Here is a 14,277-nt window from a genome sequence, read left to right as displayed (position 1 = left end):
ATTATGTTCCTATGATTGCATGAACAAACTAAAAATTATGTTTGGGGTATGAGTTTGTAAAAGGTCAGCTTAAAGTATAAACATTTGTAATCTTGAGAAAGATATCAATGGCAATCATTTCAGTGTAGATAAATTTTGACAACACTTGCAGTGATAGGTAATCTTATATCAAAATGCAATATTTATTGATTTTTCCATAGCTACACTATTCTATAAATTTGTAGGAAAACAAGTTAAATTATAGAAACATAAAAGTAATGTGATTATTTATTGCAAACAGTTTTACAGTTAGGTCATGATTGTAAGCGCTAGGATCAACAGAAATAAAAACACAATATACAACATGGAGTTAGATATTTTTAATGAAGCACATTTAAATATACTCTACATTGTTAGAAAGACTAGAACGTTGGGTGAGCTTTATAACCTACCATAATAAGTGATATTTTCCATTTATTAAGCAGAAAGGCTTACTCAGATTTACAAGACTGAATGTTTCAGTGTATGTTCAGCTGGTTTTATTGCTTTGCAGACCAGTGCCAAGACAATGTCAAGGAGAGGAGTATGTCAAAGAGAAATGTTTTTACCTAGAATGATTAAAAGATAAAAGAAGAAAGAAGATGAGAGTCTTTTTCTCATGGGTTTCACTCTGAAGAACTTAATCTCCAGAAGAACTATTCAGGTATGCTCCACAGTCTGGGAGGAATTGGAATGTCATTTTTCTTTAACACATAGGTCTTTCGGGGGCATTCTAAAATCAAATGGCAACATCTTCGCCAATGATAATAACTTGTCCAGGGGTAGAAGCCATTAGATATTTCTATAAATTCTAATCAGATCTCAGCAGACTAAATATTTTATGGAATTCCCATTAAAATACTTTCTTGCAGACTGACTGGGTCTTCATAATGTGTATCTGTGTGTTTCTAGGTGTGTGTTTGAATAAACTAATAAAACAATGTGGCAGATAAAAGTATTACTATGGTCTTTTGTTTTTCTTCTCGTACTATGAAAGTCTTTCACAATTCCCAATCAAATCCCATCCAAGATTCAAACATTAATGCTGTCCCAATATTTCTTTATGTTAACCTAAGTACATCCATCTCATTTCAGATGGCCATGGTATAGGAAATTTTTAAGTCTTCTAATTTCATTGTCACCAAGGAAACAACATAAAATATTGCTTTAAAAAAACCTAGAATGTAGAACATTTTAGCCAGAAAATTGAAGGAGTATACATTATAGGATTTATTTAAATATTTAGTCACATAAATGGATACTCTTTATCCCCAACTCAGAGCCCAACTAATTGCACAACTCATCTATTACCATCTTCCATGAAGACAGTCCTTGCGGTAAACAAACCAAATCTGGTGAACAAATTAACATGTACACCATTGTTACATGCTGCTGTTCTAAAGCATGGAAATGAAAGAGCATTTAATGTCTGTGAAGTGCTGGTTCTAAGGACTATGGAAAGTGATTACTTTGCACCATAAATAGAAAAATCCACAGATGTTTTAAGTTGTGTTTTGTTGTTGGCATTTGTGAGATATATTTTGGAAAGCACAATGAATGAAAGAATGCTATTTTGTAAAACTTTGCTGGCGGACACATTTACTGAAATGTTTCATATGAGAAGGCAAACAATAGGGTGGGTAGGATATAGTATGCAGCTTTAAATACAGACAAGCAAAACAAAGAATGGGAATATTTTTTCTTAAAAAATGCTTTCTGGTTATATTATGCTATACACTATAAGGATGAAATAATCATTTCTTTGGAAAAGTAAGGAGAAAACACTGTCACCTGTTGAATTTCTTTTTAAAGTGAATCTTAAAGGTCAAGGTCAAAGAAATTTAAAAGCCTTGTATATGACAAACCTACAGCCAGAATTATACTTAATGGTGAAAAACTAAAGCCATTTCCTCTTAACTCAGGAACAAGACAAGGATATCCACTCTCACCACTTCTCTTCAATCTAGTATTAGAATGCCTAGCTACAGCAATAAGACAAGATGCAGACATAAAGGGGATCCAAATAGGGAAAGAAGAAATAAAACTCTCACTCTTTGCAAATGACATGGTCTTGTATTTAAAGAATCCCATAACTCCACTCCCAAATTTTTCAAGCTAATTCAAAACTTTGGCAAAGTAGCAGGGTATAAAATTAACCCCCCAAAATCAATGGCTTTTCTGAAGGCCAACAATGAGAAAAGTGTGGCTGAAATTAGGAAAGCAACCCCATTTGTAATAGCCCCACAAAAAAATAAAATACCTAGGAATTAACTTAACCAAAGAAGTGAAGGACCTCTATGATGAAAACTTTAAAATCTTGAAAAAGGAAATCAACACAGAACTTAGAAAATGGCAAAACCTCCCATGTTCCTGGATTGGAAAGATTAACATCATGAAAATGGCAATACTTGCCAAGGCTATCTACAAATTCAACGCGATACCTATCAAAATTCCAACCTTATTCTTCAAGGAACTAGAAGAGACAATCCAAAAATACATATGGAACAATAAAAGACCTCGATTAGCAAAAACGCTCCTCAACAGAAAGAACACTGCTGGAGGAATATCAATACCAAATTTCAAACTCTACTATAAAGCCATAGTAATCAAAACAGCTTGGTATTGGCATAAGAACAGACCTCAGGACCAATGTAATAGAATTGAAAACCCAGAAAGAAACCTACAAACCTATAGCCATCTAATCTTCGATAAGGGAGCTAAAACAATACAATGGAAGAAAGACAGCCTCTGTAGTAAATGGTGCTGGCAAAATTGGTTAACTACTTGTAGAAAACTAAAGCTAAATCCTTATATATCACCCTGCACAAGAATCAACTCCAAATGGATCAAAGTCCTCGAAGTCAAAGCAGACACTCTGAAAACACAACAGGATGGAATAGGAGAAGCCCTAGGTCTCCTTGGCTCAGGCCGAAATTTTCTGAATAGAGACCCGGAAATACAACAAATCAAAGAAAGGTTGGACAAATGGGATTGCATGAAATTGCAGACCTTCTGCATGGCCAAGAACATAGCTAGCAAGATCAATAGAAAGCCCACGGATTGGGAGAAGATCTTCACTAGCCATACAACTGACAAGGGTCTCATATCTAAAATATACTTGGAACTCGAAAAATTAAATTCCCCAACAACAAATCCTCAAAGAAACAACTGCCCAATAAATAAGTGTGACAAAGATTTAAAGAGAAATTTCTCTGAAGAAGAAAGAAGGATGGCCAATAGACACTTGAAGAAATGCTCAACATCCCTAGCCATAAAAGAAATGCAAAACAAAACAACATTGAGATACCACCTCACTACAGTTAGAATGGCAAAAATTAAGAACTCTAACAACAGCAGATGCTGGAGGGGATGTGGACAGAAGGGATCCTTACTTCATTGTTGGTGGGAATGTAAACTTGTTCAACCACTTTGGAAAGCAGTATGGAGGTTCCTGAGAAGACTTCACATAGAACTCCCCTATGACTCAGCAATCCCACTTTTGGGCATTTACCCAAATGTTTACAAACAAGACCACACTAAAGCTAACAGCACAACTATGTTTATTGCAGCATTATTTACCATAGCTAAGATATGGAACCAACCCAGATGCCCCTCAGTAGATGAATGGATCAAGAAAATGTGGCATATACACACAATGGAATTCTATGCCTCCATCAGAAAGAATGGCATTGCCCCATATGTTAGGAAATGGAAAAACTTGGAAAAAATTATATTAAATGAAGTAAGCCAGGCCCAAAGAAACACAGGTCCCATGGTTTCCCTTATTTGCAATATCTATTATATGTATGAGTCAAGCGGAAAAGGTCAGATAATGTGATGTTAGGAAAATGAACCCTTAGATATGTATTTTAATGTTTTTTTCTTTCATGCATTTTTTCTAATGCATTTATAAGATTATCTCTTTGTTGCTTTGTATGTCCCTCCCCCACAATATAACCCCTGCTTTCACTATATTTGTTGTCAGTATAACTTGTGGAGGAGATGGGGAAAAACAAGTCTTTTAAGGATACAGGTGGACCTGTAGCAACAATGAAAAGTACAAGTTGTCATGTTGAAAATGAACTTTACAACTTTGGTGCAGGGAGGGCGGGGTGTGCAGGGGGGGTTGATTCTGTGGGGTTGGGGGGGTGGCTGGGAAGGGATGTGAAGGGTAAACAAAGGAGGAGGCTGCAATGCTTGATAAGAAATGTACGCATTATCCTACCCGTGTAATTGTAACCTCTCGTTCACAAAAAATAAAATACAATAAAATAAAATAAACAAAATTTAAAAAAAAGAAAATGAATAAGTATTACTGGGTTATCATCTAAAGTAAAAAATAAATAATCCACAAATCCAAAAAAAAGAAATTTAAATGTCTTAATATAATATTATCTATTATTACTTTCATTTTTGACAAAAAAGTTAAAACAAACTGACAGACTGTTAGTCCATTAAAATTTATAAGTTTCCTGCTATATATTTCCTATTGTGCCTCTTTTTTGGGGTGATATATATGTTTTTTTAGAATGGCAACTAGGTCTTAACCATTACCCACAAAATTTATGCTGTCATAGAATCAAAGAGTTTTTGTTTTCTTGTTGTTGTTTTATTTTGTTTCTTTGGTCAATCTTGGGGCTTGAACTTGGCCTCGGCACTGGTCCTACACTCTTCAGCTCACGGTGATCGCTCTACCGCTTGAGCCACAGCGCCACTTCTGGTTTTCTAGTGTCTTATTGGAGATAAAAATCTCACAGACTTTCCTGCCTGGGCTGTCTTTGAACTGAGATCCTCATATATCAGCCTCCTGAGTAGCTAGGATTACAAGCACGAGCCACCGTTGCCCAGCCAGAGAGTTTTATTTTATCAAATTAAGGCTATAGTAGGCTCATTGTATGCCAACACAAAATATAAACACCAATGACAATTTTTCCTAAAAAAAATAACACTCATAAAAAAATCATGAGATTCGGAGGAAGATGGAAGAAGAGAAGCTGAAGGCTAAACAAGCTCTCCTATAGAAAGCGTTTTAGTATTCCAGTGAACAGTCTTAGGCTACAGAGTCACACCAAGTGTGTCATCTCAATAGAGAGTTTGGACAGAGAGGGAAAATCCAAGCAAAGAAACAGATCTGAACACATGCAGCTAGCCATGGCTGCAGTGGCAGGGTTGGTAGCAGAGACACTCATAGCAGCCATAACTACACAGAGAATCTGGGACAAAGGCTCCAGATGTGGCGAACACGTGGATTCTACGCAACAGAAGCAAGAACTGACAAGGAGCAGATATATTCATCCTGCAGATCACAGACCAGAAACTGTCCAGGAACAAGACTCTAGCATGAGTAGAACCCAGATCTCCTCATTTCTTCTCAGGGAGCAGAGGAGGGAAGGCTGCATGTTCCCTACCACTGGAGATATCCATCTTTGATACTAACAAAGGCCCAGTTGAGCAACTAGCTCCAACTCAGGCCTTGGAAGCAAACAGAAGAGTCATTTAGCAGGTCACAGGAATCTGCCCTGACCTGCCAGGCTCAGCTTTACCCAGGGGAAAGTCAACCAGCCCAGACAAAGAAAAATCTGCCCCCAGAGGAGTGACTTTCACCACAGGGTAAACAGAGCCAGAGGCTGCCCCTCCCTACAGCAGCCTAGACAAACAATTGAAACTCAGTAAACATAAACCCTGAGAATGGCTCCAAGCTGGCTCTCTGAGAGTCTCAGGAGCTAGCCCAGCAAGGAAAAGCTACTGATTGCTGAAAGGCCTCAACTCTACCCATAACCTAGTCTCAGCACAGCATCTTCAAACTAGAGGAAATTCCCATCTCCCCCTTTTGGGATACTCAAAGCAAATCTACCTCCCACTGAACTAGCCTGGGAGAAGGATCACAAAACAATGGGTTATGCAAAGCATTTTTCTGCCTGCTCCAACACTGACTTAAGAAAACAATCAAGCCACTGGAAAACCAAACACCACAAGCAGACCAGAGACTCCACCAAGAGAGTGGTTATGGACACGGGAGATACACAATCATCCCATTGTCCCAATACACCCCCCCCCCAAATATCAAAGAACTCTTTTTTTTTAATTTAGTTTAGTTTTTTATTGTGAGAATACAGTACAGAGGAGTTACAATTACATGGGCAAGATATAGAGTATATTTCTTATCAAGCATTGTTGCTTCCTTGTTGTTTCCCCTTCCCATCCCTTCCCATACTTCCCCCTCCCTCCACCCCATCATTCCCCCACCCCCCACCAAATTTGTTAAGTTCGTTTTTCGACATAATGAATTGTACATTTCATTGTTGCAATCAAAGAACTCTTATGTGAACTTTTAAAATTTTTTTTAATTGTTAAAATTGTTTTCTATTAATCTTATTTTCCTCCCATAATTTTTATTTTAAGTGTATACGTGTGTGTGTGTGTGTGTGTGTGTGTGTGTGTGTGTGTGTGTGTGTGTGTGTGTGTGTGTGTGCTTTTTTTAACTCTTCTGAACTTTTGGTCCTTTTTAAGTATTCTTTTCATATTTTTTCTGTTTCTTTCTTTTTTTGCGTGACTAAATTGCTGTTCGGCTCATTCCCAGATATATACCCGTCATCGATTATTAGACCTTATACCCCATTTTGTACACATTTAATCCAGAAAATTATTACTCAATTCACAACCTCTTAGGCTTAAATTCTTTAATAGCAGTATTATCACTTCATATGTATATAATTTTCAAGTAACTAATTTTAAGAATTTTTATTTTTTAGTTTTCATTTCTCCTTTCAATCCATCCCTTCGTCTCATCTTATCCTTTTCTTTTCTCAATATCATTTGTTTAAACTTACATAATTTTTAAGTGTTTCACTACTTAAATTTAAATTTTGGTTTTTCCATTTTTTCTTGTTCATTTTTTTGTAGTCTCTGTCCTATCATTCTATCCAAACCATTTCCCTATCTAAGATTAGGACTTGGTTAAATGCCACATTTTCTCGATCCATCCATCTACTGAGGGGCATCTGGGTTGATTCCATATCTTAGCTATGTTAAATAATGCTGCAATAAATATAGTTGTGCTGGTAGCGTTGGTATGGTCTTGTTTGTGATCATTTGGGTAAATGCCCAAAAGGTAGATTGCTGGGTCATAGGGAAGTTCTAGGTGGAATCTTTTGAGGAACCTCCATACTACTCCAAAGTAGTTGAACAAGTTACATTCCCACCAACAATGCAGTAAGGTTCCCTTCTGGCCACATCCCCTGAAGGATATGTTGTTATTAGAATTCTTGATTTACCCATTCTAACTGGGGTGAGGTGGTATCTCAATGTTGTTTTGATTTGCTTTTCTTTTATGGCTTGGGAGGTTGAGCATTTCTTCATGTGTCTATTGGCCTTCCTTCTTTTCTTTTCAAAGAAGATTGCCTTGAATTCTTTAGCCCACTTATTTATTGGGCAGTTGTGTCTTTGAGGATTTGTTATTGGGGGATTTAATGTTTTGAGTTCCAAGTATATTTTAGATATGAGATCCTTCTCTATTGTATGGCTAGTGAAGATCTTCTCCCAATCAATGGGCTTTCTATTGATCTTGCTAGCTGTGTCCTTTGCCATGCAGAAGCTCTGCAATTTCATACAATACCATTTGTCCAAACTTTCTTTGATTTCTTGTGCTTCTGGGTCTCTATTAAGAAAATTTCATCCTCTGCACAGGAGACCTTGGGTATGTCCTACTCCATCCTGTAATGTTTTCAGGGTGTCTGCTTTGACTCTGAGGTCTTTGATACATTTGGAGTTGATTCAGTACAGGATGATATATAAGGATATAGTTTTAGTTTTCTATGAGTGATTAACCAATTTTGCCAGCACTTTTACTGAAGAAGCTCAGTACTGTACAGAGAGGTTATAGTTACATAAGTAAGGTAATGCGTACATTTCTTATTGAGCATTGTTACCACCTCCTTTGTTTTCTCCTACTATTCCTTACCTTTACACATCCCAAACACCTCCGTCTACCCCCCTCTAATAGTATCTTTCAAATCTCATTGTTACAATGGGTCAACCTGTATCCTTTCCTTGCATCTTAAATGAAGAAATGCTGGCTTGTTTCATGCTGATTCTACTTGTGTAGACACACTTAAAAACACTTTCCAAGTCTAAAAGCAAATAAATGAAATGCACATCATCTTTTGTCAGTTGGTATAATTGTGTTCTACACATTTATTGACAGGTTACAAATTATTCTCAAATTTTAATACATAAAAAACTTTCTTTTTTTCTCATATTCGTGGCCAGGACATCTGTATGACCTCAGTCAGAACTGCTCACTTTAGACTTTTCATATGGGTTGGTTAAATTTTGAACTGCGCTCGTCTTCTGGGGAGTCACTCATCTGCTTAGGAATTGATGCTCGCTTTTGGAAAAGAGCCCAAGGAAGGATGCCATTTAAAGCCTTATAACTTTATTCTTAACAAGGATATTGTCCTACTACTTTGGATGTTGAGAGTGTCTACAAGAGCAAGCATTCCATGGGGAGCAGGGAGACACCATATGAGCAATACTTATTGAGATTTCCGAGTGACTTGCTATCACTTGTACTGCACTTTTCAAGTCGAATCTCTCTAAACCTACCAGTTGGAAGAGATAAGAGGAGTGGTAAAAGAACTCTTAGAGACGAATACATCTTCAACACATTTTTTTCCAAGCATTCTGTCTAAGGCATATTCAACAACTAGTGAAACTTGTGTTGGCTATATCTATGTGTCTTTTTCCATTTGTGCATGTGTACATGTGTGTACGTATGTGTGCATTTGTGTGTACAGTGACATTCATGTGTACATATATGGGCCGATATACACATATATGCATATATAAATAAATATACATATATAAATATATGTGCATATATATATATCAGGTGTTCAGTGATTTAATCTAGAGTTCCCAGCACGTTGTCCTTATCACAAAATGTACATGATAAACTACTCTAAGGATCTGTGCTATATGAAGGGTATCCTTTGTACTCACTTCCCCCATTAACTTGTTTTTCATCCCTGTGAACAACTTCAGCCACTTTCCCATAGGATAGCTTTGTTTTTGTTACTTACTGATAATAAAAGAAAAAGGTTGTTTGTAAAAGAAAAAGAACATTAGGTCCCAGGCTAAAAGTATAATATCAGTCCCAATTATTCATATGAGATAAAAGTAATAATAGTACTAAAAGTGAAAAGGAATTCCTAGATCTGTTGTTTTGCCATTTAGAATGGCAAAGAATAATTTCAAGTCACTGTTATAACTCTTAAAGAATGCAAGGGTAACTGATGGTCCCTATCATGTTCCCACAAAACCAGTGGATCCTGAAGGATAATAGTAGACCAGCAGAAATTCTAAGTAGCAGACATGGAGCATGAAAGAGAAAGAGCAGAAATGAGAGAGAGTGAAAGAGAGAAAAATATCATAATATTAACGTGCATAACAGATAAACAAGAGGTGTATGAGAATATTCATACTGCTATCTTGAGACACTACATGTACTTTTGAAGGTATTTGATATATGATAACTTATCAACATAAAAAATAAAGTGATTTTGATAATAAATAAAAATGGCTCAGAAGAAATTATAAATGCAAAAACATTCTTCACAGAAGCAAACTCTCAGAAATATTTCTTGACTTTGAAAAGGATAAATTTTCTGCAGTTAGTATAAATTTAGAAGCATGACAGTTCACAAAAATATAAAAATGTGTTCACATATTTCATTATATACCCAAAAGGAGAAAGCAAATATTGTTCAGATGATTTTTTAAATCACAGTTTCTCAGGAGCTGGAAAGGTGACTCAGTAGTAGAGTGCTTGCCTTGCATGCATGAGGTCCTGGATTTCATTCCTCAGCACGACATAAGCAGAAAAAGATGAAAGTGGTGCTGTGGATCAAGTGATAACGCTAGCCTTGAGCTGAAGAGCTGAGGGACAGTACCCAATACCCAGAGTTCAAGCCCCACAACCAACAAAACCAAAGCAAAAAACAAAGCAAAACAAAGCACAGTTTCTCAATTTTGTGGCCTCAACTCTGTAATACCACTACTTCAGACTAGGGATAAGATTTTAGGTATGGATATTTATCAACACTCCTGATTCAGACTCTACTTGATATAATTTTTAATCAATATTTTATTTTTAGTTTTGCTCTTTCTAAATTTACATGGACCTATGAAAAATGGTGTGGCCATCCCAATAATATTCTCAAAGTACCTCTTAATCACGACTCACAAAAAGTTGTATTATATTACAACAAGGAAAAAATGCTATAAATAAAGAAAACAATAATTATATATTAATGATTACTAAAATAAAAACAAAACAATTACCAAGGCTCTGATTATTTGAAGAGTATATAGTAGGTTTTACTATTTTCTCATATTCCTGTACATTTAAAACTGGATAAAGCTATGAGTAGCCTTTAAATTTACCCACTAAGGTTACTATTTATAGTTCATCTCATCATTTGTATGTGGCTTATATCATTATTTGTTCATCACTAACACATAACGTAAGGGAGCCCTAAAGATTTAAGAGAAACTGTGTACTTAAAATCTTAACTCTTCACTCTACTTCTTTACACAGTCTTTGCAACTTCTCATTAGTAAATTTTCTATAAACTCTGAAATGTACATACATACTAGTACATGCTACCAGAAATACTATATACTTTATCGGAAAATTTTATGACCTGCCAAACAGTCTTAATTTTGCCATATAAGCAAATCCCAAAATGAAAGATATTTAAAACATTAAAACTTTTAACAAAGCTTAACATTTGCTGCAATGATCATTATGACAGGTGCCTTGTGTAGAATAATTGAATTCCTCCTCCTACACATCTCATGAACAACAAATATCTGAAATTATTTTGTTTTTGGCATGTCAATCTTGACTTTATTGTTAAATGTGTGCTTATGTAAGAAATACATGGTTGCAAAATTTCACAATTCTTTTGAACTTACTTGTTGTTGAATTGTCTTGTTTAAGAAAATCAATTACACTTTATATATAAAACAAATGAAAGAAGGATGGCCAATAGACACATGAAGAAATGTTCAACATCCCTAGCCATAAAAGAAATGCAAATCAAAACAACATTGAGATATCACCTCACTCCAGTTAGAACAGCAAAAATCAAGAACTCTAACAACAACAGATGCTGGAGGGGATGTGGACAGAAAGGAACCTTACTTCATTGTTGGTGGGAATGTAAACTTGTTCAACCACTTTGGAAAGCAGTATGGAGGTTCCTCAAAAGACTCCACATAGAGCTCCCCAATGACCCAGCAATCCCACTTTTGGGCATTTACCCAAATGATCACAAACAAGGGCACACTAAAGCTACCAGCACAACTATGTTTATTGCAGCATTATTTACCATAGCTAAGATATGGAACCAACCCAGATGCCCCTCAGTAGATGAATGGATCAAGAAGATGTGGTATATATACACAATGGAATTCTATGCCTCCATCAGAAAGAATGGCATTGCCCCATTTGTTAGGAAATGGAAAGGCTTGGAAAAAATTATATTAAGTGAAGTAAGCCAGGCCCAAAGAAACATAGGTCCCATGGTTTCCCTTATTTGCAATATCTAGTATAGGTATGAGTCAAGCGGAAAAAGTCAGAGAATGTGATGTTAGGAAAACGAACCCTCAAATATGTATTTTAATGTTTTTGTTTCTTTCATGCATGTGTTTCTAACGCATTTATAATATTATTTCTTTGTTGCTTTGTACGTCCCTCCCCCACAGGGTAACCCCCGCTTTCACTATATTTGATGTCAGTATAACATGTGGAGGAGACGGGGACAAACAAGTCGTTTAAGGATTCAGGTGGACCTGTTGCAACAATGAGAAGTACAAAATGTCATGTCACAACCAGCTTTACAATGTCGGTGGGGGGGGTATGATTGGGTGCGGGGGAGGGGGGAGGCTGGAAAGGGAGGTGAAGGGTAAACAAAGGAGGAGGCTGCAATGCTTGGTAAGAAATGTATGCATTTTCCTGCCCATGTAATTGTAACCCCTCTGTACAGTATGTTCTCAAATAAAATAAAATAAAATTTAAAAAAAAAAAAAAGAACCTCGGGCAAGGGAGGGAGGGAGGGGATGGTTGGGGGAAAACAATGGAGGGGGTAACAATGTTCAAGAGGATGTGTACTCATTACCTCACTCATGTAACTGTAACCCTCTGTATAGTAGCTTTACAATAAAAAAATAAATAAATAAAAAATAAAAAAAAAAACCATAGGAACAGAAAAAAAAATGTTCTGTGCTCAATTTGGCTGCACATATACTAAAATTGGAACATACAGAGAAGATTAGCATGGTCCCTGCACAAGGATGAATAGTTCCATATGTTTACACCAACAGATGCTGGAAGGGATGTGGCCAGAAGGGAAGCCTACTGCATTCTTGGTGGGAGTGTAAACTTGTTCATTCACTTTGGAAAGCGGTTTGGAGGTTCCTCAAAAGACTCCACATAGAGCTCTCCTATTACACAGCAATCCCACTTTTGGGCATTCACCCAAATGATCACAAACAAGTCCATACTAAAACTACCACCACAACAATGTTTATTGTAGAATTATTTGCCATAGCTAAGATAGGGAACCAACCCCGATACCCCTCAGTAGAAGAATGGATCAAGAAAACGTTTTCTCTCTCTCTCTCTCTCTCTCTCTCTCTGTGTGTGTGTGTGTGTGTGTGTGTGTGTGTGTGTGTGTGAATGTACACTTGCACAATCACTTTGGAAAGCAGTCTGGTGAGTCCTCAGAAAGCTAATTATTGACCTTCCTTATGGCCTACTCATACCACTTCTAGGCATCTATCCTGAACAACAGTTACCAATATTCAAGGACACATGCACCTCCATGTTTATTGTAGCACTGTTCACAATAGCCAGGATAGGAAAACAACCCATATGTCCCACCAGAGATGAATGGATCCAAAAACTGTTGTAACTATACACAACAGAATACTTTCCAGCCATTAGAACGGACAAAATAATGGCATTAGCAGGAAAATCAATCAAGCTACAGGAAATCATGTTGAGCGAGGTAAGACAAAAGCAAGAGACAAACCACATGGTCTCCATGGTAAGTGGATGTTAAATCCAAAATGTAAGGTGATACAACAAAATTAACAACACTTAAGAAATCAAGGACTTCCACTCATCTGATTGAATCACTACTAAATAACCCCATTCTGCTGATAATATGTGCACACTGAAGGGAAACCAGGAGGACGACACAGAACTAGAGGGAATCAGGGAAAAACATACAACAGTGGTATCCATCAGCTGCACTGGACATTGACCAAAATGAACTAAGCAACTCAATGTCACTGAAGGGAGGGAGGGAACAAGTGGGAAAGAGGGAACAGCAGACGCTATGCAAAACAAAAGAAATATACATATTTCCAAACAAAAAAAGTATACATATGGAAGAAATAACTCTATTGCAAAGCTCATAGAACTCATAAGTGTTGTAGACCATGATAGACAATTTGCTTCATCAAAGTTAGAATATGTTTGTGACTTTAACTAAGCATCACTATCCCACAATATTGTGAAATTTGGGAAATTATGTAACCACTTAATCACAAGAAAAACATTTGAAAAAATGATGAAGATGGAAAACTATGTTGCTCTAAAAAACAAAAAACTAAAATGTTCTCTGTGTATATGTGTGTACACACACACACACACATATACTATATATATACATATATATGCGTATATATATTAATTCTATGCCTCCATCAGAAAGAATGACATCGCCCAATTTTTAGGAAATGGAAAGACTTGGAAAAAAATTATATTAACTGATGTAAGCCAAGTCCAAAGAAACATAGTTCCCATGGTATCCCTTATTTGCAATAACTAGTATATGTCTGGGATGAGCAGAAAAGTTGAAAAGCTATGTGTATATGACTAGATAAGTAGATGTTAAGCTATATGACCCTCAAGATAGAGCCGCAAGTGGTTTTTTCTTTCTTGCTGTTGTTTCTCACATATTTATAATGTGCGACGTGATTTTTTTTTTGTTTTTTATACATTCCTCCCCAACAATATAACCCCTATTTTCACTTTATTTGATTTGGTGCACCTGCATCTTGTATATACACTTCTCTAATTTGGGGAAGGAAAGGGAAAAAACAACATACTTAAATAGGAATACATTTTGACCCATTGTATAACAATAGATGCACAAGACATTATTTTGAAGAATGAACTTTACAATT

At 36.4% G+C, this 14,277-nt stretch overlaps 1 pseudogene; it reads left to right on the top strand.

Annotated features, from left to right (window-relative positions):
- The first annotated feature begins 12,304 nt into the window (after positions 1 to 12,304).
- On the top strand, positions 12,305 to 12,395 carry LOC122118512 (annotated as a pseudogene).
- The last annotated feature ends 1,882 nt before the right edge of the window (positions 12,396 to 14,277 follow it).

This window comes from Dipodomys spectabilis, unplaced genomic scaffold, assembly GCF_019054845.1.
Source record: "Dipodomys spectabilis isolate Male_0828 unplaced genomic scaffold, ASM1905484v1 ptg000154l, whole genome shotgun sequence".
In the NCBI taxonomy this organism is placed as follows: domain Eukaryota; kingdom Metazoa; phylum Chordata; class Mammalia; order Rodentia; family Heteromyidae; genus Dipodomys; species Dipodomys spectabilis.
The sequence above is the reverse complement of the archived record's forward strand: the minus strand, read 5'-3'. Positions and strand labels throughout refer to the sequence as shown.